The sequence below is a fragment of the Carassius auratus genome, unplaced genomic scaffold (assembly GCF_003368295.1).
Source record: "Carassius auratus strain Wakin unplaced genomic scaffold, ASM336829v1 scaf_tig00216891, whole genome shotgun sequence".
In the NCBI taxonomy this organism is placed as follows: Eukaryota; Metazoa; Chordata; class Actinopteri; order Cypriniformes; family Cyprinidae; genus Carassius; species Carassius auratus.
In genome coordinates, this window is record NW_020528788.1 from 43,137 (window position 1) to 57,553 (window position 14,417).

The window sequence follows — 14,417 nt, forward strand, 5'->3', positions numbered from 1 at the left end:
GAAGTGGCAACAGTCACAGATGCCCACTTTGATGTGCTTGACGCCATTAAACAACAATGAAAATGTCATGCAGACGGATACTAGAGCGTGTCCTACGTGAAAGGCCCTAAGGCGGTGCTGCATGTTTCCTTAACATAGAAGATGATACCATAATGCATTGTGACGAGTAAAAAAAAAACAACAACAAAGGATAAGGCAAAGGAAATCCTTTTGACTATGTATATATACTTTTACTTTATAATACACTTAATTTCACTCAACACTGGAAAGTATATACTGTACATTATAAATCCAAAGTTTGGAGTTGTTAAGATGAAAAAGTCTTATGCTCATCAACATTGCAATTTTTATAGAAAATCTGTCAAAGATTGTATTTTTATGAAACATTATTACAATTTAAAACAAAGTTTAAAAAAAAAAATTTATTATAATTTTATATATATATATATATAGATCCTTCAGAAATTGTAATTGTAATATTCCTGGATTCTTTAATAGGAAGTCTGAACAGAACTGATTCACAAAACACAATCATTTGTAACATTTTAAATGCTTTTACTGTCATTTTTGATCAATTTAATGCAGTGGTTTTCAATTCCAGTCCTCGCGCCCCCCTGCTCTGCAGATTTCATATTTTTCACTTGTTGCTTCAGACGTTTGTTCTATTCGAACTTAAGTGCCCTGCGAAGTGGACATCACAGGATATTCCGCCATGAATCCAGTTCGAAGCGAACATATATGTTCCATTCAAAGTGCACTGAAGTGTGGAAGACGGGAATTTAAATTGTATTTATTTACAGAGGTATATGATGTCACACTTGTCCGTGTGTGATGACGATGCACAAGCGCAAATCCGTGAATTAATGTTCCGAGGTGAGGTAAACTTCAACAGATTTTCAATGGGAACACAGTTCATGATCGGAGCTCACTTCTAATGAGCTGATTATCTGAATCAAGTGTGTTAACAAAGAGACACGTGTGAAATATGCAGAGCTGGGGGGTGCAAGGACTGGAATTGAGAACCGATGATTAAACGCATCTCCAAGTATTATTACTTTTAAAAAAATCTTACTGACCTCAAACTTTTGAAGGTATGTTAGTGTCTATAAAATTGTTAATCTAATTACAAACTGACTATTGTATCCAATATTGTTGTGCTATGTACTTTCTCTTAGAATTACTACAGTGTATCATTGAATGATGCTTGATCAGCTTAAATGTGCCAGAAAGAAACACACACACACACACACACACACACACACACACACAAGACTGCTTGAAACTGAGAGAATAGACAGATGTCACTTTGAAACAAAGCTTAATGTTTTAACAGTCACCATACATAAGTAATGGATGTGTGGATGACATCACTTCTCTCTCTGACTGTCTGTGTCCTTCATTGTCTTCGACCTTCTAGTGAACACTACTCATAAAGCACCGTACTTTCCCTGACAGATTCAGCCCAATGCTGCAGGCGAGGAGGACACTTACAGACAAAACAAACTCCGATTTCTCAGGGAAACAACATCATCCAGCCTCCAACCTGTCAAATAGAGACTACTTTCCACTATTCAATCAACCGTAAAAAATCAGCTAACCAAAGTAAAACAGGTTTTAGAAGTCAATAATTTCAATGTTTTTGTCTTTCTCAGAGTGTGAATTTAAACCAGAGTTAAAGACTCACCGATATGTTTTCCATTCATGTTGTAGTAGAAGGAGACACAGTAGGGGGTTCTGGTGGTCCCTGTTGGTCCTCGGGCTGCCGTAACATTGTACAATGGAGAGAGAAGACGAGCTCGATCCCCGGCCTGACGTGGCCGCGACGTCTCAATATACATGTAGTAACCTTTATTATAGATGGAAAGTATAAACGAGTTAACACAAGGTTTTCCAAAGGGCAGATGCTTTCACACAAAACTAATAATAATAATACACACCGAAAATTTTTATTAAATCTGCTTTCTCAAGATTGGTCGGTCAGTCAGAGTTTTTGTTTAAGAAATAAAATGATGTGGTTTTACAAATGTGCTTTTGATTTCGAGAATACAGTAGCATCTTACTATGGAATATCTTGACCGGCAAAATTCTCTATAAAGGTACTTTGGGATGATTTTGGGGTTTGCATATTTCTATAAAATACATTTGAACTGAATAGAAAAGAGTTTCTGTTTAGATTCAAAAATTGGGCAGAAAAAAATGTCCACTTTGGTGTGTGTTACTGTGTATTTTTACCTTCTTTCGTCCCACTCCTGTCTGTATCCGGCCCTGTATTAACCGACCGTTTGGGGGTTCTGTGTGAGGTGGTTCTGTCGGGTCCAGTCAAACACATCGCTGCGGTCTTGAGTGAACCCACATATCCTAATGTCCTCAAATCCACACACGTGATCTACACACAGAGAAAATCAAGATCCACCTTCAGTTCATAAATGCAAGTGCAAATGTGTTACAGAAGCGATAAAGTACATCCAGATGTTTGTTCTCTCAGAATAAACCCTGACAGAGCGATCAGGACCCTGCTTATTGCACAGCTACTTGCCAAATAAGTAAATAATTTGACAGAAATTTTATTATTTAGAGAACGCAGTGGTGTGATACGAGAGAAGTGAAAGAAGCACGAAAGAATTGGATAATGCTATAATAATATTTCCTTTAATTGTATTCCATTGTGTGAGAGTCACAGTATCCACATATATAGTGTGACCTTAAGCACTCTATTTTATTTTACTAAAGGTAATATTTCCTTGAACTGTATAACACTGCATAAGAAGCACAGTTTATAAATGTGTCTACTTACAATACACTTCAAAGTCTCTGTTCTTCCCAATGACACGAGCAGGTTCTATTCGAATGGTAACAGGAGGACATTAATCTCATTTAGGTCAAATATTGTCCAGTAAGTTGCACTGAAAATAGGAAATCTCAAAGGAACTTGGGTTTTGTGCAGCTTATATTTCTGCCACTGTAGCGCAGCAGTGCAGCTAAGTCTGTTTAGCATGGCTAAGCATCCACACCTGCGCTTTCGTACTTGCATAATGTATGTTTCTGGCCTAATGCTGAGGAGCAGATCTGAGAAGAAAGACGGCAGGGTTTCTCAGGCGTGTTTAATGTAAGGAGGCCTCTCGACAGGTTCCTCTGGAGTACTGGAGTACTCTCAGCATATTGCAGCGTTCACAGCGATTGCCCTCATTTAACAAACACAGAATACAGAATACTGTAGTTAGTCACCCAGAATGTCTCCATTCACACTCTAAATGGCTGATTAACTCATCTTCCAAGTGCGAGAGGAGACTGAATGGCGAAGAATGCACGATTTCCGAGTTGTGGTTTGAAATCACCATTTTCTTCCCTCCGCATGCATTCGGCTCTTCAATTTACTCTGCTGATCTCCAGTCAGTTTTAATTTATGTTTTTTTTCTTTTTTTTCTTTTGTACCTCTTTGGCAAAGCTCTGCGGTTAAGCTGCCAGAAGAACTGTGTTGAATTTAATTGGGAAGAACTGAAAGGCAGGGCAAGCGCGAGATGGGAGGATGGGTTCAGAGGAGAGAGAAAGACAACATGCACAAAACCATCACCGGAAGAAAAAGTGCAGGTATGTCTCACCTGAAGGTCTTGGGTAAGTGTAGGCTGCGAGAGAAAAGAAATGAGAAAAAGCAGTGACTGCAGGGCCTTCTTGCGGCTCAATTAACACAACAAATGAAATCCGTGTATACACATCAAACAAGGCTGAGAGATAGAAGAGAAAAATTATACAGAGAAAACTTAAAATATTTACCTAAGAAATGACTATATACAGTGTATATTTATTTATCTGCTCTAAAAAAAGAGTTGATTTTTTTTTATTCTATAATTTTGGACAGCTATTTTAACAAAATTATGAATGTATTATTTTTAAACAAAATAAATTAACTAAGAATCTTCCAATTAAGATCAAGTTTCAGTGTAATAGAGAGAGAGAGGGAGAGAAAGAAAGAAAGAATGCATACTTTCTAAACCATTTTTCACTTAATGAACACAATACATATTTTTCCATTATATAAAACAACATGATGTATACTAGCATAATATAATAGCATAATTAATAATAAAGTAATAAATAATATTTACCTACATATATTTTACTGAATATTTTAATATAAAATAATAAAATAATTAATAAAAAAATGTTTACAATTTTTATTAAAAAGATTACAAATAAATAGCATTTACTTAAATATACTTACATATACCTTACCAAATATTTGAATGAACAATAAAAAATATTAATTAATTAATTAATAATAATGATAATAATAATAATACATACATACATACAAACATAAATTTAACCAAACTCTATTTATGCATATACATAAAATAAAATAATTATATTTAATAAATAAAACCCAATCAGACTAGAAGACTGGAACAAACTTTTGTGCATATATATGGCCCTGACATCAGAGAAGGAGGGTTTCATGTCTTCCAGCAGTCCATTTATTCTAGAGGTTGGCCATTTTTTAGAGGGTGGTCTGGTTAGAGGAATGCTGAAATTGAATGTCTATCCAATGGGATTAGATTCTATCAGCGCTTTCTGAGATCCAGACTCAGCTCTGGTGCTGAAACCGCTGGCCTGTTCTGTAGCCATCAGCAAACTCTCCACACAATGACTGCCACACGTCTGACATCTCAATTTACCATAATCCCGAAAGCGAAACCTCACATTTGAAATGCATGACCTCTGTTGATGGGAATCATGAGGATTTGAACAATTCTGACTCTGATTCCCATTCCACCTCCAGCCCAGCTGCTTGCCAATATTAAATTAAAAAAAAATCTAAATTCATCAAAAATGGTATACTGCCTACGTAAAAGGATAAATTTAAGAGGAAAAAAATAATAAATGGATGGGAGTAGCCAAATGACAAGGGAGATCTTGCATACTGTATGGTGTGTATCTGGAAGGTGACTTACGCTCAGAGTACTGGATGCTGCGCGTGACTGTGTTTCCGGTGCCGAAGCTGGTTATGGGAGTGAGGCTGACCTCATATGACAGAGGAATACGCAAGTCCGTCAGTGTGTAGGACATCAACACACCTTTCACAGGCTCTTTAGTTGTGATCTGTTTGGACAAAACTGTCTGACGGTTCTGCAAACACACAAGAGAGAAAAGTGTTTAATGGTTTAATCATGCTATGATCAGGCTTAAATAATGTCTGACTTAATTACCATTTATTACCATTATTTAACACATGAAATCATATACACTACTGTTTAAAAGTTTGGGGTAAGTGAAGTTTTTACATTTCTGAAAGTCTGTAAAGCTCACAGAGGCTGCGTTTATTTAATAAAAAATACAGGCAAAATAGTCATATTGTGAAATAGCATTACGCTTTAAATATAGCATCAGTATTGCAACTGAATATCGTTGCAAGTTAAATTATTAAGGAAAATGTTTTCACAGAGGAACATTTCAGAGAGGACAGAAAATTTACACTGGAAACGTGGTTGCGTCACACACAGATTTATACATCTCTAACCTCCAGGAAAGCACAGAAAGCCCTCAGCGCAGTGATTTGCTGAGTGCGAGGTCAGCTGCTATCCAGCCGCCTGCTGTAAGAAGGTTCAGAAGTCTTTCCTCAGGCACAACAGCAGTGTGCTGACTAAGAGCACTTGGTGAAACAGATCAACTAGTCATTCTCTACTTTGAGGTACTTCCCATGGGACATCTCACAACGATTCTGAATGCTGCTGGCTTTGAGTTATTTCTGAACATACTTTAGTGAAAAGTTAGCATTTTGTGTTTGTTGCTTTTTTTTTGCTTGAGCTTTGTGATTTTACCTTGAAAATGTGTCTCTTTACTTGTAAAAGAAAGCATTTACTGCTGCATAAAAAACACTTTAAACAATTCCAAACACTTGCGGCTGATGCAATGCGAAATCCAACCCGATCTCACGGCAATTCGTACATTTTTCACAAGGTGGCTTATTCGTACGAATTCGTACAACCTCACTCGTAAAAATTCATACGTTTGTTGCCAAATCGTACGTATTTTACGAGTTGCACAATTCGTATGAATTTGTACGAATGACCTATACCTAACCCCGCCCCTAAACCTAACCGTCACTGGGGTTCAGACAAATCGTATAAAATCGTACGAGTGAAGTCGTACAAATTTGTACGAATAAAATTCCTACGAATAGGCCACCTCGTAAAATACGCATGAATTGGCCGTGAGATAGCATTGCGAAATCTGCATGAATGCAAGCTTGATTTTGTTGCATATAAAGCATTTAATTCTCATTGTTGACTCAAGGAACTGTATAGCAAGCATTAGGTAGCTGAACTGTTAACATGTTAACATAACTGCACATAGTTTAACCCTTTCGAGTCGATTAACGCATATATGCGTTTTGAGTCATTTTCACCTGATAACCCCGAAAAGAACTTAAATTACACTCTCAGTTTGAATCGTACAGATAAGAGCAATACATCAATCGAATCTGTAAAGGGTCTAGTTTTTTTTGGATACAGACATAATAACAAAAAACCTTTGTGCACTTATAAAATAAAGATAACAAACAAGGTGCGCTGTCTACAGTCTTTGTCTCCGCTGATCGTCATGTACAAACATTTCATTAAAATGAACTGTAACTCCGTGAATACTCAACGAAGAGACATGAGAGAGATATCTATAGAAAGCCTGGAATGTCTACTTTTAAACTAAACAAGTGCTGCCGAAAACAAATATTCTGAGATAAAGTAATCCATATGAAAACAACGCAATGTCTGTTTTTCATATCTCCGCTCATTATATCTAATGTGACCACGCCCCCGCGCTTAAGGCGCTATTCAGATTCAAACTGAAGCGCGCGGCTCGAATACGCCCACACAGAAGAAAAAGCAGCGAGACTGTTCTTCAAGTTTTTATTTTATTTTACTGTTTGCTTCGCGATGAGAGGACTAAGACATAATTCACCCCAAAAAGATGTGATTTGGTTGAGGATTTGAGAAATGGATTTCCTCAGAAAAAAGAATGAAGCACTTTATTCAACAGGGATCATAAACATGAGTAAGTCTCTTTTTATTTATTTGTACTAGTTTTCACATAACGTGTAAACATTTTACTAGTTAGACTTTTTCCAAATACTTTTTCCAAACTATAATTCCTGACTAAATGTATAATCAAGTGAAACATTATGAAGTTTCAATAACAATATACAATACTATACCATTCAAAAGCTTGATGTAAATAATATAAATGTGACAAATAGAGATAACTCTAACAAATGTAAAAACAATGCAGTTCTTTCGATTTATTCCCCCTAAAAAAACCTGAAAAATATTATCAGCGCTTTTCAACATTAATAATAATAATAATAATAATGATGATAATAAATGGGGTTTATTTGGTAGAAAACAAGATTGTTAAAAGGATTTCTGAAGGATTGTGTGACTAGAGAAAGGATGCCAAAAAATTTTAAAGTCAGCTTTGATTGTTCCTAATAAACTGTTTAACTGCTCCCCCAAGTGGATATTAAATTATGTTGTGGGATAATTAAATATATTCTTAATAAACTACAAACATAAAATTATATACTTTTATTTTGTTCTCACATTCTTTCTTGTAAGTCCTCCCTCAGAGTGGCACAGTTGAATGAGAGGCTCATTATGCAACTCATTATGCGGGCCTTTGTCTTCTCAGGTGTAAATCACAATGATATTCATGATAGTTGACGCCTACTCGCATATGACTTTTACCAGCAAAAAGTGTCTTAGAAAATTTAAATCAATATATTGTTTTCTGTGAATGAGTAAACAAGATGATTTTCACATAATTTAGAAAGAAAAATTCTAGGCTACAAGCTCCAGTTCTCAACTTTTCCGGCAACCAATTTTATGTATGTGTTTTATTGCCTTATTCAAGTGATTTAACATTTTTAGTTTTTCACTAACCATGCATAACATTTTTTTTCTCAAAAATACAATCATGTACATGCATGCATTTCACATATTATGATAGCCCAGTTTGTGCTGATTGCAGTGATATTAGACTTTACCCATTTAGATATTTATAAGAAACTGAAAAAAGCACAAATGTCAGGGCATGACAAAACTTCTCAAGGCCCCAAAAATACCCTTAGACTCCAGAGGGTTAACAGTGGAGGTATCTCTATCTACTCTACATACTCCATCACAATATTGCAATATTGTGTGTGTGGGTGTGTGTGTGTATTCATACACACACAATATATATAGGACAATACAATTATATTTAGACTCAAAGTATATTTTATTAACATTTCCAATGTCAAAATATATTTAAGGACTCTCATCTTGGACAACATTATTACATTTACATTTCAATATATAAGCAATATATTTGGTCATTTTTGTACAATTTAAATAGATTAAAATATATATATAAATTATTGTTTATTTTCTTTTTCCACATGGAAAATGGCTAAATATATTGCTAATACAAATGCGCCATATTTAGCTTTTGATTTCTTTCATTTATTCAATAAAACAGTTGCAGTTATATTTGGTCCCGCAAAAACCTTTGAACCAATAATATCTCATACTATTAGCTGTATCTTATTAGATGAAACAAATGTGCAGTGAGCTGTTCCAGGACAGCTCTCACTCCCGGAGGATGTGTGGTAATCACAGGGACAGAGGCACTCTGGCAGTCCAGGCTTTTCCGTGTGGAATTATGGGAAACATGGCAGCAGCCCCATGGAAACAGTGCACAATGGAATGAGAAATTATCTTCAGCATAGAGACTCAGGCAGCAGGTAAACCCACCGGCATTCCCTCTAAACACAACACACATAATAAGTGTGTGTGTGTGTGTGTGTGATGCTTCCTATTCATCCTTTGTTCCCTCTTTTCCAGGCAGGAAGTAGAAGCATAGCTGTGATGTTAACCTGGCTAGTGAGGGTCAAACACATTTGTTATCTATCTAATTAAATGCCACCATAAACCCCTGTTACTGGACCATTCACCACGGCAGCATGGAGTGTGTTCCGCCACGTCTCCAACACTAAACGCACTTGAGCCTACACAATGCATGCCAAGACTTAACAGCCGTATCAAACACACACGCGCGCGTGCACCTTGTAAAAGTCACAGATAAATTGTCTCTGCTTGACTGCTCTTCTCTGTTAACAGGAATTTTCTGTGCATCTCTCCTCATCTAAATCACCACACAAAGACCAGGAGTGTTTTCTCCAAGAGAAGGGTGGCAGTGCTTAATAGAAAAAAAGATATGATGAGAGAATAATTGATTTTAAAGAAATTTAGCAAACCAAATATTATGAACTATGACATAAAATCTTATATAATGCTAAATATAACTGCAAAAAAAATTATTTCTTCTTGTTGCGTCTGAATGATCATTGGAAAATGACTAAATTTCAGCTCTCTTAAAAAGTAATTATATTTACCAATTCGTTTGTATGAAACACAAAAAGCTTTTTCGTACACATAATGATAAGAACAATGGAAAATGTGTACATTGGATTCTAATTGGTTGTTATCATTCTTCACTTGGAACAAAAAAGGTTTTGAAAGTGATTTTCACAATATTGATCATCCGTGTCATTATCTTTATAGATGTGGTGTGGATTCTGCTACTGTTTTACATTAAGAAAAGTTCTTAAAACTGTGTCTTTATCATTATTGTTATCATCCTTGGTACAAATGATTAAGATGTTGTCATGAATGATACGAACACCAGACCTAAAGAGTGCTATCATTGATCAAGACGGCTTGAGGAAGCTTGTCCACCAGATCACCAAATAGATAAAACATCAACAAAATTAACAATATTCACAGCCAAACAAACCGTGAGTAACAAATGAAAATACAGAAAATATTCGTGTAACTGAATTATTATAATATTTTATTTTTTTGCATGTAAAAATGCATTTTACCTAATGTGAACAAATGGAATATTAGAACATTTCACTATATTAGGGCATTTAACCCTCAGATCTAAAGCCTGTACTCACACACCTGTGCTTTCTATCTAACACAATCTTTCACCTCCAAATGTCTTTTTTCATTCAGTGATTTGTTCTTTTCTGCTTGTTTCCACACACCTGGTTATGCATCAGTCATCGGTACATATACTACTTCCTTTCCTCTTCATCAGTCAAACATCCATTAAAAGAGACCAGAGGCTACTGTATTTCTTTCTTTCTTTCTTTGTGTTTTTTTTTTTGTCATAACTCGACATGACTACTACAAATCAACCTGTTTGTTTATATAAATATATATATATATATATATATATATATATATATATATATATATATATATATATATATATATATATATATATATATATATATTATATATATACCTTTATGAAGGTTAAGGTCTATTAAGAGAAATCAAGTCTTGAATCTATTCTCGCTATATTTTTAAAAACAGATCAAGATTATAACCAATATACATTAAATTCAGAATTATTCAGAATGACCGTTTAAATAAATTAATATAATTTAATTCATAAAAAAAATTAAAGGTCACACTTTATTTTAAGGCCCAGTCCTCATGATTAACAAACCATTAACTATGACTTTTGGCTCAATAAACTCCAAATTGTCTGCTTATTATATATTAAGTTAGTTGTTAAGTTTAGGTATTGGGTAGGATTAGGAATGTAGAATATGGTCCTGCAGAATATAATAATAATAATAATAATAATAATAATAATTCCTTACATTTATATAGCACTTTTCTAGGCACTCAAAGAGCTTTACATTGTCAGTGGGGTATCTCTTCATCCATCCACCACCAGTGTGCAGCATCCACCTGGATGATGCGATGGCAGCCATATTTGCGCCAGAACGCCCAACACACACCAGCTTATTGGTGGAGAGGAGACCAATCAGTAGATATGGGGATTGTTAGGAGGCTATGATGGTCAGAGGCCAATGGGTGAATCTAGCCAGCATGCCGAGGTCACACCTCTACTCTTTACGAAAGACATCCTGGTATTTTTAATGACCTCAGAGAGTCAGGACCTCGGTTTAACGTCTCATCTGAAAAACGGTGCTTGTTGACAGTATAGTATCCCCATCACTACACTGGGGTGCCAAGACCCACACAGACCACAGGGTGAGCACCCCCTGCTGTCCTCACTAGCACCTCTTCCAGCAGCAACCTAGTTTTCAAAGGGGTCATATGATGCGATTTCAATTTTCTTTTCTCTTTTTGGAGTGTTACAAGCTCTTGGTTCATAAATAAGATCTGTAAAGATGCAAAGACTATTGTCTCAAATCCAAAGAGATATTCTTTATAAAAGTTGAGTCAACGCCAGGACACACGGCATCACAGTGTTAAGGGGCATAACATTTCTGTCACATGCTTGAGGCATTCGGCCAATTACAATCCATTAGATAGCTGGCCAATCAGAGCACACCTCGCTTTTCAGGCCAAATAGCTTTGTAAAAAAAGACATGTTTCAGAAAGGCAAGGCATATAGGAGAAACAATAATGTACAGTATGTGGAAAATAATGTTTTTTTTTTTTTTTTTTTTTTTTACCTTAAACCACATAAACACATTGTATTACACCAAATACACAAAATAATGTTATTTGTAAGTCCACTTTAAACTGTTCAAGGTTTGCTGCAACTGTTTGCTACAAACTTTCTAACATATAGCTTGTTCCCATGTGAAAATACGAACTGACAAATTTATGTCTAGGTCAGTTAGTAAGAGTACCTCAAGTAAGTAAATGATATCAAAATTCACAATAAATCCATGACTCTGAACAGCTATATATATTCAGCATGTTCTCGGTTCATTAAAATGGTTGTTTGAGCAACAGGTCTCGGTCTGCTGGGCTTTGACGGGTTATATATGTCTGGATCTTGATCTCTGGTATTTAGGAATATGGTACATACTGAATCATTAAAGCATGAAGAACTAGCAAACAGGGTTACATCAAATCGCACAGGGCTTTATATACTAGAGACACACACATACAGCTGTAAGATCTCACCCTCTTGTAATATCACAGGTGTGTGAGGTGTGAGCAGAGGCCTGTGATACAGCGCTTCTCTTGCCGCAGGATTCCCCCTGCAGGTACAGCTCAATAAAGACGTGTAAATGCATTCAAGCACACTCGCTCTCTCGCGATTTCTCCTGAGGTGGTTCACCCCACTGATCAGAGGTCTGTCATCGGGGCTCGGGTTCAGATGCGGAAAGCTGTTTGAGTCTCCGCTGGTTGAGTAACATATGGCACAGAGCATGTTTAATGAAACTGGGTTTGTCGTTTGTCAGCAAATTTACAACAATGTCTAAATATGGAGTTTAGCTTGTTAGCATCAGAACTGTGAAAAATGAGCCCAAAATAATAATCAGAAATGAAAGTTTCTCATTTTACTTAGCGTACGTTTATTCTAGAGGGACTCAGTTTTCCGCACCGGTAAACAAGCGGCGCAGCTTTACAAATGAGGCTTGGTGTTTCCTGCAGTCTCTGAAAACACAACACTCATTTCAGAAAAGAGAGAAAATTCTTGTTCTTCTCTTGGAAAGTTCTGAGGAAATGAAAGCGCTCTGAGCACCTGTTATACCAGTGTGACGGAGGTAAAGAAAAACATTTAAGTAAAGAAAGAAAGTGCACAGATGAAGGGGCGTTTTCTCCAAGAAAGCAAGAGAGTCAAAAAAGAAAGAAAAAATCAGAAAATAAACAACACAAAAATAAAACAAATATTAGAAAACAAAATTCATCAAAATTGATTTCTAATAAATAAATAAATATAAAACTTTTATTGTATTAGTAACAACAAAAATAGTAATAATAAAAATGTATCAGTGGTGGTACAGTACAGCAGCCGTGGCGACGTGACATGACGTCTCCGTTCCCTCCTTCAGGGGAACGAGAATTACCATACCTAACATTCAGTCACTCTCGACTTCATGTCGGTGACCGATGAATTAGGATTCCATATCAAAGCTTCATAACTGCTGCCCCTTCAAGTGCCCTGTGCGGGCCACCTGCACCCCTTTTTGGTGTAGGCTGAGGCTAAGCAACAAGTAGTTTCGTTCACCATTGTCGAAGCACTACGCACTCAGTGATACTGGATAACATTGGGAAAACGTACCCGTTTCACTTGGAACAGGAAAGCTGCAGAAGCTCCATCCTACCTGAAGGAGGTCTTGGGAGCAAATACACATATGAATATCCGTTTAAGTGCATATGGAAAATAGAATGTGATTGTACTTTACTTTAAAGTTTTGTGACTTTACACATATGGGATCCACTTAAGTCTCACATATGGAACCCAGCCTTCTATCACAGACGCTCCGTGACGTTTGGCTGCTGAGGGGATGGAAGAGCTCGACGGGGTCTATAGTAAAGACACTCTGGAGTAGTTTTAGCAAGCCGACACTAGGAGACAGGTCCAAAAAGGGTATTGAGGGGGGCTGTGAAGGATTTAACCTCCTGGCCTCTCTAAGGAACCTAATGGCCAGGTCATGCTTACCCACCGACTTCCCTTCTACGGGGTCATGGTACACAGCAATCACACCAACTTGAACTTTGAGGGTGGAGGGAGACAGCCTTTGCTCAAGCCCTTGCTGCAAAAAGGAAATCATGACCCTGATCTGGCATCTCCGGGGGTTTTCTCAATGAGAAGAACACCACTCAACTAACAGGTTCCACTTAAAGGAATAAGTGTGTCTCTTAGAAGTGATGGTGTCGACTACCTCTTGGGGTGGGTCACCTAGAACCTCCACGTCTCATCCAGGGACAATACATGAAGTTTCAGAGGTCTGGATGTGGGTGCCATAGGGTGCCCCTTCTCTGAATCAGTAGATCCTTCCTCAGAGGAATCCGCCAGGGAGAGACTGTCGCGAGGAGCACTAGTTCGGTGAACCAGGTCAGAGTGGACCAATACTGCACCACAAGCAAGACCTGCTCCTCGTCCTCCCTGACCTTGCAACTGGCAGTGAGAGGTCTCTGGAAAAGCAAACAGGTCTACCTGAGCAGCTCCGAAACATCTCCAAATCAACTGGACCTCCCTGGAGCGTAGATCGAGAAAGCTCTTGGTCGTATGGTTGAGCAGGCCAGAATGTGAATGGCATGATGTGACCTCAGAGCCTTCTGATTCCAAAGGAGGAGGTGGTGGGCAAGTTGTGACATGTGACAGGATCGCAGATCACCTTGCCAGTTGATGTAAGCAATGGTCACTCTCAAGCAGGTATTCAAGCAGGTCTTCACTGGCCATGCACGTTTCTCTGTGAGTTGTGCTGTCTGTTCAACCGAATCCAACTCCATATCAAGAAAAGAGATCCAACTTCCCAGTTGACCTGAAGACCCAAAAGGCTGAGGTGAAGGAACACCAGGTCCCTGTGCTCGCACAACTGATCCCGAGACTGTGCTACTATGAGCCAAACGTTGAGATAGTTGAGGATGTGAACA

General features: G+C 37.3%; 1 pseudogene; it reads right to left on the reverse strand.

Annotated features, from left to right (window-relative positions):
- The window catches only part of LOC113099225 (MAM domain-containing glycosylphosphatidylinositol anchor protein 1-like), a 142,710-nt pseudogene that overhangs the window by 38,407 nt on the left and 89,886 nt on the right, over positions 1-14,417 (reverse strand).